The sequence below is a fragment of the Hirundo rustica genome, chromosome 2, assembly GCF_015227805.2.
Source record: "Hirundo rustica isolate bHirRus1 chromosome 2, bHirRus1.pri.v3, whole genome shotgun sequence".
In the NCBI taxonomy this organism is placed as follows: Eukaryota; Metazoa; Chordata; class Aves; order Passeriformes; family Hirundinidae; genus Hirundo; species Hirundo rustica.
Genome location: NC_053451.1, coordinates 2,199,663 through 2,213,619, shown reverse-complemented (window position 1 = coordinate 2,213,619; position 13,957 = coordinate 2,199,663).

Below are 13,957 nucleotides of genomic sequence, written 5' to 3'. Positions count from 1 at the left end.
CTGGACAGGGCTTGGAGCAGCCTGGGATAGCAGAAAGTGTCCCTGCCCATAGCAGGGGATGGCATTAGATGATCTTTAAGGTCCCTCCCAAACCAAGCCATTCCATGATTCTATGACATGTATTGAGGATTTCTGCAACCCACTTGTGGCTGCAAGGCTGTCAGGCTGGTGCAGGAAGGGAACAGGGACTCCTTCAAAATAAAGCATGACTTCCATGGTAGACTGGTGTTTTAGAACAGGGCAAGCAAAATATGGGAAGGGTCTGGAGGGGAAGGACTGTGAGGAGCAGCTGAGGGCACTTGGCCTGTTCAGCCTGGAGGGGACATTGTGGTCTTCAACGAGGGGCAGTGGAGGGCCAGGCACTGATCTCTGCTCTCTGGGACAGTGACAGAACCCGAGGGAATGGCTGGAGCTGTGCCAGGGGAGGTTTAGGCTGGGTATCAGGAAAAGGTTCTTCCCTCAGAGGGAGGTGGGGCACTGGACAGGTTCCCCAGGGAACGGGCACAGCACCAGCCTGACAGAGCTCAGAAAATGTTTGGACAATGTTCTCAGGCACTGGGTGTGACTCTTGGGGTACTCTGTGCAGGGCCAGCAGTTGGGCTAGATGACCCTGATGGGTCCCTTCCAACTCAGCATATTTTGTGATTCTATGAAAATAGAGAAAAATATCTGTACAGACCAAGGAAGAAAGGGGTCGAGAGCACCTTTGTGAAAAGAACTTGAAAACAGGGAGAAGATAATGTCAGAAAAGGTACATAATTTGAAAAGTGACTTTTAGATAAAATGTTTCTTTTTGGAAAAGATACCTTTTTTCCACTAACAACAAAAGAGGAGACACTGTGGAATTTTTTTTTCCTTTTGAAGTTCCTTCAGTCCCGGTAACCCAGTGTTATGTCCAATTTGGCTATTTTACAAGCACAGCTTAATTTACAAATCCAGCCTTTTGTCTTCCTCCTGAGACTGAAAAGTTCACCTGAGGTTCTTCACATTATCAACTATAATAATATTCCACAACCAAAATTAATTGATAAAAATTAATTGATTGATACCAGGATCAGATAATGAGCCCAGAGAGTTTGGGGCTTTAGGTAGGCATCACTGGGAGGGTGCCTTATTCCAAGTATTTGCACTTTTGGCTCACAAAGAAATGCAAATATAGTTAGATATTCAGATTTTATGTTGAAACTTGTGGGGCAGGTATTATTTAAGCACTTAGGAAAAAGTCTAAAACATAAAAAGAGTCTGAATACACTTCAATCATCAGATCTCCTGCAACTCTCACTTGCAAGAGATTTAAGAAGCAGCACAACTTTGCACGGCAGGTTTGTTTTTTCTAATGTTTTGCAAAGTCCACCTCAACAATCATGCTGGTTTGCTTTCTTATAAAATCTTTATTGTGCTTTAGCTCCAGTTTCAGTACTGTTCTTGGATTGGAAGTGTGCACTAGCTCATCAGCCAGAATGCTTTTCTCTGGAACACGTTTTTTCAATTTCCGAGCAGAAACAGCAGTAACCTTTGTTGTTGTTGTTGCAGGTCTGTCTTCATCTTTTGTTATCAGATTTTGTTGCACAGCTACATTCTAGAATGCACACTCAGTGATGTCAAAAGAGTTTTGCTTTAGACATGTTGTTACAAGCAAAAAATGATTGGATGTGTTGGAGTCCAAATAGTTCTCAGTTCATGCATCCTCAATCCATCAATACTGTGTGTTTTAAACAACTCATTTGGAAGGGAGCCCAGCATGCTGACTTTATCAGGAGTATTACGTGCATATTTAGACTCAGGCACATACAGTCCTTATGCAGAGAAGAAAAATCCTCCTGCACAGCCAAGATCATCTTCTGTGTTACAGCAGCTCTGTCTGGAGCAGCTGTGTTGGAAATCTGAATGTGTGCTGCTCGTGCATAGATGTTTTCCTGAAGGAAGACTCAAAGTTTTCTGTATCCACAGTGAACATGGCTGTGGGGGGCACTTCTGTATGAACAGTTGTTTAGACAATCCAATATCCATGTGTTCATTGGCTTATGGAATGGCCTAAGTTGGAAGGGACTTAAAACTCATCCAGTGCCACCCCTGCCATGGGCAGGGACACCTTCCTCTATCCCAGGCTGCTCCAAGCCCTGTCCAGCCTGGCCTTGGACACTGCCAGGGACCCAGGAGCAGCCACAGCTTCTCTGGGCACCCTGTGCCAGGGTTTTGGCTGCATGAATCACCTTAAAGCCAATTTGTGCATTGAGGATGTGGGAGAGCATCATCAGATAACAGTGATTTGAGGAGTTAAATTTTGACCTGAAGCAGGCATGATAATTCTTATCCCCAGTGTTGCACTCAGTTTAGGCCCTTTGTGCAGTAAGTATGGCTTAGATTAAATTACCATTAGGCTCTGTGCACCTGAAGAAAACAGTTGTGTGTGTTCCTGTCACAATGCTTCCATCTTCTGAGAGTGAAAAAAACAAGGCAAGAGACAAGTTTGTTTTCAGTTGTATGTTTGTTTGCTTTTTTCTCTGAGTTGTGATTCACTTCTGGGATATTTGTGCTGTTTGCAACCAGCGTGACTGTGGTTGTTCATGAGGAAGCAATCAGGTAAAAATGTGCGGTCTGAAAAGGAAGACAAAGGTTCCTCACAAGAAATCACTGCTTTTGATGGTACTGACCCTTCTGATGGCCAAAGAGCATTTGCTTGGCTGATGGCAAAAGGCAGTTTTCTGATTTTGAACATACAGAATAAAAATGTTTTCTTTTCAGTGATAAAGAGTGGCTGTTTAAAAAGTAATAGTACATAATATAATTTATATTTTTCAACTACTTTAGACATATTTATGATAGGCCAAAGGGCCCTGTATAAATCTTGTCTTGAATGGAGTGCAAACCTTTTTTTCACTGAAGCCTGTGGACAGCAGTGTTAGAGCAATGCTGTGTCCTGTGTGAATTTGTGTTCAGAATTAGATAAGGATTTTTGTTCACCAAGATTGTTCTTTGAAGTGATCCCAAACCGAGTTATCTCATTAAAAGTCCTTTACTGAGTCTTATATGGCAAACACTTTAAATATCCTGTCATTCCAGATTAATGTGCTGCTCTCTCCTTCAGCAGTGTCTGATCTCACAGGAGAGAGAATTTTGCAGAACTGAACCTTGAGTCTGTTGTGTTGTTTTTTTTTTTTTTGTCACTGCCAATTTATTGTATATTGAGCTTCAGAATTCAGAATGAAAAACCACTTGAGGTTTGAAAAGATCTTGTGGAAAATCCTTAAACCTATACCTGCTTGGTTTTATTTTGTACTTTTTTCTGTTTGCAGTTATACCTTTTTTCCTTTCAGGGTTTTCATAAAAATACTGGTGAATACTCTGAAATCTAGTCCCTGATGTGATGGAGAAGGTTGCACTCAGAAGCAGGGAAGTTGCAGTCCAACCATGCAGCCATTTGTTTAGTAATGTTCCAGCAGAATTTCCAGCAAAATATTTTGAAATAATAGGGATTATGATACAAAACTGGCCAAGAATCAGAGTCTTGCATAACCAAGAGAGGGTTTTTTTTAAGGTTGGTTCCCCCCCCCGCCCCCCCCATTTTTTTGTCATGTACCGAAAAAAAAAGAGACGTAATGATCCCTTCTTTGTTCTGAAGCATCCTTCACTGGAAATGTCAGGAACTGTGTCTGCTTCTTGCATGAACTTTAAATCTATTTTAGAGATAATAATAAACTTGGAAAAGGGAAATTAGGATGAGTTTTTCTTGACAGGTGCTCTGCCAGAAGGAAAGGGTATCCCTTGAGTATTTTCTGTGCAGGAATTACCTCAGTTGTTCTAGAACAGATTCATTGTGCTTATTTACATCAAAAATCCTTTCATTTAAGAGAAAGTTTGTGTCCTTAGTGCATCCCAGCTGGGGATGTTTATGATCTCTTAATCAGGGCAGGATGACCTGCAGTGCTTCTTGTCTGGACTCGTGTTCTCCACAGTATCCCATAATTATACTCACGAGTTCCAGCACCTGCATTATGGCCATTTTGGAGTCTTGAATAAAGAAACAAGCTGAGATACTGAGCATGCAGAGGAAGGGCTGAAGGAAATCCCAGGCCTTTTAATTTATAAGGGGTGACACTGAGTCCAGTCCTATAGGATCCCTAGAAATTATCACGAATTGATGCCAGAAGGGGCTCCCAGATCTTCTATCAATACATTTTCATAAGGATGACCTATTCAGCATGTTCAGATCAGCTCAAGACATCTAGAATAAAGACTAAATCCACTAAAAAACACATTGGAGAGAAAGAGAAATATAAATTTATGTCTGAAAAGCAGCAAATTATGGGATTTGGATTCCAGTCTCATTTTGTAGTGGATATGTGCTATTTTTTTGTGGTGCGCACTTTATTTATTTATTTATTTTTAAAATTATGGGAAATATAAAATAGTCCATTTGAATGAAATAAGTTGCTGCTTTAAATACCCTTTATGCAACCTCAGGTCAGTGCTGTTTAGAGCAGCAGTAAGGTGGGCAGATCTTTGCCAGGTGTCTCCATCAGCCTTCCTCTTTTTCATCCCACGAGCCCTGAGGGAAGGAGGGCAGGACGGAATCCCAGTTTTCTGGCAGTGTGAGGGGAAGGCACGAAGGAGATTTCTTGGTGGCCTTTTGAAAGATGGGAAAAACAGCTGAGGGGCCTGCAAGGCAAGGAGCAGCAAGGAGAAACGGAAGCAGAGGGGAAGCCATCAACCCACTCACCTCCTGGTAAGGGCATGGAGATAATCAGTGGCTGTTTGGGGGAGGGCTTGCTTTTGGGAGGAGAAATCTCAGCTAAAGGGGAGATGAAAAGGTTCATTTGTTGACAGTGAGCACAAACGATGACTCTTCCTGCAGATCCATCTGAAGTCAGAGAGGGATGTCTGTGTGGGTGGGAAGCAAGAATTTATAGTCATTAAGGTTTTGTGCATTCTGAATGAGAGGGCAAATGGCCAGCACTTTGTTCATGCCGCTCAAATAAAAGTGAAAAATCCTCCAGCACCTGGTGGGCTGAGCTCCACCATTGGATTGTCAATGTAATTGTGAGGGAAGCCCTGTGGTATTACCTAGTTAGTTACTATTAATTAGTATTAATTTTGAACACAGAATCATAGAAAGGCCAGAATTGGAAGGGACCTTAGTATCATTTATCTCCAACCTCCTTATCCTAATATTCAGCTTTTTCTTCCTCGGCTATGTTGTGCATTGGTGCCCACTACATGCGTACCCCGTGTAAAACATGGAGAGACAAGCAATTAAATATTGTGACCTTGAGCCTAAAATTAGATTAAATCAGTAAATCTCACTCAAATGGCAATTTTTTGGGTCCAGACTATTTGCTGATAGTCTATATAAGAGAAGGATTTCTTAAGAACAGATAAGGTTGCCTGTTGGATCACATAATCAAAACAAATTACCTGCTACAAGGATTTTCTTTCTTTAATGCAAGTTCTTAAGTGCTGCAATGGATTTCTCTGAGAGACTGTGGGATTGTCACTGCTGGGGATCTCCAGAAAACTCATTGTAAAATTATATGGGAAGGAGGAGGAGGAAGGGAGAAATGAATTGAAAATCTTTTTCATAAAATCTTTTGAGAATATCCATAGATTTTTGTCTAATGGTCTTGTAACTCTATGATTATTTCCCATTCTCTTTCCCACTCAAATGACTATATCATATCACCTACATCCTAAATTCCTTTACCTTTCTTATTTTAAGTTTTTGCAGTAAATATCTTCACAATTATTCTAAATTAACTATATTTAAAGCTTTTTTTTTTTTTTAAATATCACTAGGGACCAGAAAAAAACCACTTAAAATTAATGTGACACAGCCTCATGTCCCATGTGTTTTTCCTTGCTCATGTGGTTCACACATGGGACATCTTGGCAAAGGACCTTGTTACAAGCACTGGAGACTTCTACGCTAAAAAGCTTGTTTATATCCTATGTTCCCCAATTTGAATTTTAACCCACTCCTTAAATTTTAATGTTGTCTGTGTGAGTAATGTACTGTTCTGGAATGAAAAAATTGGAATCATAGAATGGTTTGGGTTGGAAGGCACCTTTAAGGTCATGTTCTTCCTATGTTCCTGCAGGGAACACCTGGGCAGGGACACCTTCCACTATCCCAGGGTGCTCCAAGCCCTGTAAAGCCTGTCCTTGGACACTTCCAGGGGATGTAGTGTTTAATTTCAGCAGGATCTATAAGAAACAATTATAATCATCTGTTTTAGGGGGTGTGTGAGCAGTCAGGTCTCAAGTACCAGCCCTGTGTGTGTGTGATTATTAACATTTCCCTGTTGGAAACGAAGTCACAAAGGGATTTGAGACACATGACAAATGGATTTGAATCAACACTTCTTTGAAAGGCTTCTTTGAAAAGAAAAAAAAAAAAAATTAAAAATGAGGGGTGTGAAAGCCTAAAGTGAAAAATAGCAACTTTGCCCTGCATGTGTTTGTATTGGTGCTAATGAAACTCTGAAATGTGTCATATTACATTGTCCTGGTGACACAACTTTTCCCCATAAGATCTACAAATGAAGATGCTATCCTTCTTTGCCAAAAGCTTCCCTTCTTGCCTAGTACATTGAACCATTCCCAACTTACTGGATGAATCCCAGCCAAATGTAAAGACAGTTATTTTCTAACTGAGGGTCAAACAAAGCTGATAAACTTATCACATTTCAGTATAAACCTAATGCATTTTCTCAGTGAATCCTCCCAGATTCATCACTTCTGTCAAGGTGTTGCACACCTAATGTAATTTTGCTATGAAGTTGGGTATAGAATTGAACTTAATGTTGCCAAACAGCCAGAAATGGTGACATTTTACTCATAGAACTGAATAATTTGACAAATTGCTATTTTTATGGTCATCCTAGAAACCCAGAATGAATGTGGTCCAAGGTACACAGCACAATCTTTTCACACTCTAGTGGCTTCACCTGGAAGTACATCCTTCAAAAAATGAGAATTCCAGGCAACTTGGAAAGCAAAAATTGTACTTCAAGCTAGAGATCTTGAAAGAATTAGATATTTACTGCACTGAAATAAGGGATAGAGGAAGGTGGAGCTAATTTGCCTTTGTTTTACTGAAAAATATGTTGCAAAATAGGCAATATTGCTCAGTACTCATAAAACCTTTCTAGAGCTGGTGCTTGAAAGGTATGAAACACTGCCCTGGTCACAGCTTGTCCTTTTTTTTCCCCTTCTAAATTTGTTCTGGGACTGACCATATAGAGCTCTCCAGAATTAATCTGAAATTTGGAAAGAGAAATACATAATTCATCATACATAAATACATCAATGTGGAAACTTGAACAGCTGTAGGAAGCTTTGTATGCCATAGAGAACTAAATTTGCTGGAAGAATGAGATAACGTATGTTTGAAGTCAGAGGTCTTGAAGAATCCTGAAGAGCTGAGTTATGGACTGGGAAAATGGATTACAGAGACAAAATACTCCTGGTGAAAGTTCATCCCCAGGATTGGCAATGAGTAGTCCTAATTCTGGTTTTGCCACATACGCGAGTAATTCGTTTCAACAAAGACACAAAAATATACGAATGCAAAACTGTGTATGAAGGATGGAGGAATTTTCAGGGCTGCGAGTGGAAAGGTCGTTCTGTCCTGAGAGTGCATCCAATTAAATTCTGTGCTGAGGCCAAGGGAAATGATTGGCATGTAGACTAAAGCCAAGCTCAAGTCTTCCCAGAGCATTTTCTGACAGCCATGAATTCAGAGAGTTTCAGGCAATGAATTTTCCAAGTTTTGTTGGAGGACTTGCTTTAAGCTACATCAGATGAATAAGCTAAAAGTTGTAGAAGAAGGGGATATTCATGGACTCATGTGGAGATCCTTTCCTAATTGACAAAGCAACAACAACAAAAAATCCCATTCCTCATCATAAATCAATAAAAACCATCTTTCCATAACATTTTTATTATTCTGATAACAACAGTTTGACATTTTTGCTTTGGCTCAGTTAAGTTTTTCCTATCTATTGCCTGCCAGGAGAAAAAAAAAGTTCCATCATTTCCATCTACTGGAAAGTGTTTCTTTCTGGTTATTAATGAATATGCACACAGGATGATTTCACATTGTCTATTCTGAATTTTGCTAGATAAAGCAGGATAATGGTTCTGGTAATGAAAAGAAGTTGTAGGTTATGGTGACAACAACAACAATAAAAAAAATAATAATAGTTTGTTCTTCCTTTTTTATTATGGAGTTGATCAATTTTTATTACGAAGTTATTGATTTTGAAAGGTGACAATGGTGCATGAGAATTTTTAAAAGGTATCTACAGTATTCAGTAGAGGCAACAAGCTATTTAAGTAAAAAACCTGCTGGTGACCTGGTGGAGAGGACAAATCTCCCCACTACTGCCCCGTCCTTTGCATCTTACACAAATGCAGCCGTGGCATTTTAGATCTTGTGCTAATTGTGATTATGTGCATGTAATGCCCTGGCAAGTTTATTTTAATGATTAAATATCTTTTTCTTAAGATTGGAAAATGGCCTTCAGCCTAATGTGTGTGACTGTGCAGGTTTATCTCTAATCTCACATGCCTGCTATTTTCACGTGCTCCAAATACTTCTGCAAGGAAACAAGAAAATTGATGTATTTCATAGTGATTGCCATCTATTTAAATCAAGTTTTGTTTAAATCTGATTAACTCTAGGTTTACTTATTTTATACATCCAAGTAAGAGTTGGGTTCACTTCTTCTTCTCAAAAACATGATAACTCACCAAACAACAAGGAAAAAAAATGTTAATTTTAAACCATTTTCATTGTTTGTACCAGCACAAGAGAAGGCTGGGACTGCATCTTCCATTCCTGATGTTGGTTTAAATTGATCAAATTCTTCTCTCAGGCACTGACAAGTCCACACACACACACCCCCTAAATATTGAATGTTAAGTTGTGGGGCGAGAGCTCAGGGAAGCAGGGATGGGTCAGAAATTTCCCTGCACTGAAGCCAATCCATCATAAAACATAAACCAGGAAGAAACTGAGTTTTGTTAGGCCTGGTGCTTCAAAACAACTTGCAGACATAAATATTTTAGGTTCATTTGGAGGGTCCGTGGAAGTTCTTGCATTATTTGATTGGTTTGTTTACTTCAAATAATCGTGTTAGTTCCTTTTTGTGTATAACTTATACCACAGACATGTCATGGTGATATTTTTGTGCCAACAGTGACTTCAGTGTTTGTGTGGTTTGGTTGTTTTTTGGTTGGTTGGTTTTTAGCGCTGTAAAATTTAATCAGTTGAAGAGTTGATTTTTAATGACTTGGATTTGAAAACCAGTTAATTCAAAACACCAAAGCAAAACCTGGGAGTTCACTTAGTGGGCTGGGATTGTTCTCTCTCAATTAAATGGATTAAGGAAGGTGGTCATGGTTTTGCAGATTATTTCAGGGGGAGTGGTAGGACTACGAGGCTCAGATTTGAGCCAGAGGTGATTGAGGTCAAAGTTCTTTCTGCAAACCATAAGAGTTTTGGGAAGGGAGCCTGGAAAATTAATAAAGAGAACATGGCCCTTATCTCAAATCTGTGAGACTTGCAATATCTCCTGCAGTAGATGGGAAAGAACAACATTATTTGTTTTCTGGGCAAACACGTGTTGGGGCCTCAATACAGTAAACCTGTGAATTAGTGCAAAATGCCATCACTTTTTAAGGGTTTGTCCTCAGTCTGATTATAAAAGTGTCTTTTCTAGTAGCGGTGCAAGGTAAAAAGAGTTCAGACTGGCCATATTTCCTTACCTCAAATGTCCATTTCATGGCTTAAATTAAGGCTATTCAAGGTTGCACAGGAAAGGCGCAGATTCAAATTTGCACAGCCCGGGGGTTTAGGAAAGTGGCTCCTGCACGGTGGGAGAAGTGGCCTTTCAGTAAGGGTAGATGAACAGAGCCACTGCAAGATGGACCTGTCCCACATGCCCTGTTTCCAGCTGTGCAGCCTAACCCTTCCTACCCTGAGTGAGCCAGTTCTGTTCCCTGAATCAGCTGAAAAGCCAAGAGAATGTACACAGGAAGAGAAATTAATTCACTGTTTGGACTCTACTATGAGGCACAAGATGATGACGTGATGGAAGCACTTCCATCTCTCCTTCCCTGTATTCCACTGATTTTATTCTGTTTTTCAGTAAGGTGACTGTATAATAAAACACACACAGCGGGGGTTGTGTCGGAGTTATGTTTGCTTGAGTAAAAGTCCATATGGAGCAGGAAACAGATTCTTTTGACTGGTTATGCCTAAGTTAATTTTTTGTTGTTGTTGCTGTTGTTTGGTTTACTTGTTTTGTTGTTGTTAGTGGTTTTTTTGTTTGTTTGTTTGGGGGGACTTTGTAGGTTTTGTTTGTTGGTTTGGTTTCTTTGGCATGAGCTGCACTGCTTTTGTCACCCTGGTTCACCAAATGGTTTGGTGCCAGCTTTAGGATAGGGTGTCCTGTCAGGGAAAGACAGAACAGAAGATACCACTGTTTCTATGTGTTGGTTTGATCCGGTGATTTTATAAGTCTTTCCCCTTCCAGATGGTTCTGTGGTTCTATTCTTGGGTGTAGGAGTATGTTTTCCTTCAATTATTCCCTTCTCCCCCTTCTTCTCCTTTGCATAGTCTGCTTTCAGAAGGGTAATTTTGCAGATGGACAGAGCTGAGTGCAGGTCCTGCACTGTTAACCTCAGCCTTGCAAACATCTGTCAGCTACTCCATCCACTTTCCTGTAGTAAAAATCACTTTTTAAACATGGGGATGCCTTTGATTTTCCTTCTTTGTACTGAAGACGTACTTCCAAGGGTTTTCTCTAATTCTGAGGTTTGGTAACTTCTTAAAAATGAGAGGTGATATTCTCAAGTAAAGCATATGCCTTCAGAAAAGGAAGAGAAGTCTCTCCATTCCTCCAGCTCCACACATTCCCTTTCATGCTGCTAAGCTCATAATAAGTGGTGATATTAAGCACAGCTTAAAATCACACCATAATTTTGTGCTATAAACTTAAAATTAAGGCTTGGGAGATTTCCCTCCTCTCTGCTCTTTTACCCTTTCTGACTTTTTTTTTTTTTAAATGTGGATCACACACTCAGGTTAGATACTGATCACTTCTCTTTGGGCCTCTCCAGTTGCTTTCACAAAGTGATTTCACACAAAGCAGTGGACAAGGATAACCCAAGAGCGCCTTTAGAGAAATATATTTCCATAAAAGCCTTCATAACCTCATACCCTGTCTTGTCAATATTTTCATTACAATTTATTTATTACTAGAGGCTCAGGTTTAAGGAAAGAATACTTTATTCTTACCTGTTGGAAGAAGTTGGTAAATTAATACAGAATTTTGATAGCAACATTTTTTTAGAACTCAAGTTAGCAAAAATTATTAATTTTTTTTTCAGATTCCTTGAATTGGCAAAGAGACAGATTTTTCTCCATCCCTGGATTGAAACAAGGGACTTTTTTTCAAACAGTTCTGCTGTAGAAATATATAATTATGTGTGGGTAGAACTTGGCATGGATCTCTTCCCCTTTAGGGATTTGAAGAAAACAAGCCTTTTCAAATACCCTTAATAACATACAGGTAAATAATGAGTTCAGACCAAATAACTGCTAAATATGAGAAAAACAGCATATTTCTACTCCTACTGCAAGCCAGAAAAAGATCAGTGATTACCCATATCCTGACAGTGATATTTTACACAGGCCTTTCCACTGTTTTCAAGTGGGAGATCAGTGCCTAGGCTGATGGCAGGATGTGGACCTTATAAAGTATTTCCTGCTGAAAAGAGCACTTTGGATTATTGCATAGGCTAAAATATCATTTAGCGTGCTGGATTATGAAAGGTGGACTCCTACACACGCAGGAGTAAGTGTAAATTGACATAAGAGTCCTGATCTAGGAGGAAAAAACCCAGCCTGATCAGGAATATCCCCAGGATAGTAAGAAATCTCACTGAATTCCAGTGAGATCTTTATACAGAGAGAGTTTGTGGCAAAAGGGACCTGGCTCAAAAGGGCAGTATCTTAATAGCCAAGCCTGATTTGTTTATTCTCCTGTGGACATCCCCACTATGAAGACCAGACAAGAAAGCTGGGGCTGCTCAGCCTGGAGGTGAGAAGGTCGTGTGGAGACCTCAGAGCACCTCCAGCATCCAAAGGGGACTACAAGGATGGTGGAGAGGCTCTTCATCAGCAACTGTAGTGACAGGACAAGGGGGAATGGCTCCAAACTGAAAAGGGGAACTTTAGGTTACATACATAGATGAAATTCTTCCCTGTGAGGGGGAAGAAACCTGTGGCACAGGTTTCACAGAGGAGCTGTGGCTGCCCCGTCCTGGGAGCGTCCAAGGCCAGGTTGGACAGGGTTTTTAGCAACCTGGTCTAGTTGAATATGTTCTTGCTCATGGCAAACTTATTCAATTAGAGAACCTTTAAAAGGTCTCTTCCAGCTCAAATATTCTGTGCTGCTATGACTCTGTGCTCTTTGTAGCTCATAGAGTGCTGCATAGGCCTCACTGTAACACCACATGTCAGTAAGTCCTTGTTATTAATTTCTAGTAGTAATTATTAATTCATAGTAATAACTTTCAGTTTGGAAGGTGGCACAAAATTTGGCTTTGTTGTTTTAAAACTTTTCCATTTATTAAGCTATAACTATTTTTTAAATTTTTCCATACTGTTGTAGAGGCTGTAGATGTAGAAGCTTTGTCTGGGTTTTCTTTTTTTCCTGGCATGTGTTGAGATGTACTGTATATTAATAATTGTACCCAGTCTGTGGGGAGAACAGGGGAAGGATGATTTTCCCCAGCTTTTCACTCTCTTTTCCTCCTTCAGGCCTGTGGCAACAGCTTTTGGGCATTCTGAATTCCCTTTGGAGGTTAAGGAAAGCCTGTTCTTTTTGCTTTGTCTGCTACATCTCCTCAGTGTGGTCCCAAGCCATGTTTAGAGCCAGTAGGATTTACACCATGTTCCTTTTAGTGGTTTGTGGGAGTATTTATGTCAAAGAGAACTCCCAGATTGGCCTAAATTCATTAGGAACATTATCCTCCCCAATCATTATCAAATTGAGCTCTGTACTGCAGCTTTCAGAATTACTTTGTACATCTCCTTTGTAGACAAAGTGTCCTCTGACCCAGCAATTCTCATTTCATCACGCAAATTGGTCGAGTATCGGTAACCTTTTATTGTGCGGACACAAAGAACTCTGCCTGAGATAAATTTGGCCTAGTAAGGCCATAAAACTCCCACAATATTTGTGTATAAAGGAGATTTATACACTTCTAGAGTGCTTTGCCAAGAAAAACCCACAGCAAGGACAGGCAGACTAAAGCAATAAGCAGGAAATGTATCATTAAAGTTATGGAAGAGGCTGTTCCCTGCATCAAGAGCAGAGGGACATGCCTGGGACTAAACTGAGGAGCAGTCACCGTTCCCACCAAATAAGGACAACCAAATCTGCTTAGAAGAGTCTCTGTTGGTCAGTTTGTGCATTTTGAATAAACTTTGGATTTGTGGGAAACTTATTAAAGAAGTAAGGTTTGTTGATTCTGAGAAAAGAAACTATTTATCTCTTCATTATCCTGACAGTGGCCGACTCTCCTTCCCCTTTGAGCACACCCCCTTTGTTCTTGCACCACGGACATTACCATGGAAAAATGGAGCAACCTGTGGTGGCAAAAAGGTACCTCTGCTTGTACATGAAGGATTTGCTTCTCTAGGAACTGCTTGCTCCGCATGATTGTCAGGGATTTTTCTTGTGAAAAAGAGCCAGCAAGGAGTTGGCTTCCTGCTCCAAAGGAAGAGATAGTGCATTTCTTCCTTTTCCTGAAGTTGCAAATGTTTTAGGACAGTGATGTAATGCTGGCTGGCTGTGTGGAGAATGTACTCCTGCTTGTGCACCCCCACACTAAACAGGCAAAGGTTCAGCAGCATGGATTCCCCTTGGTGCGAATTTAAAAAATG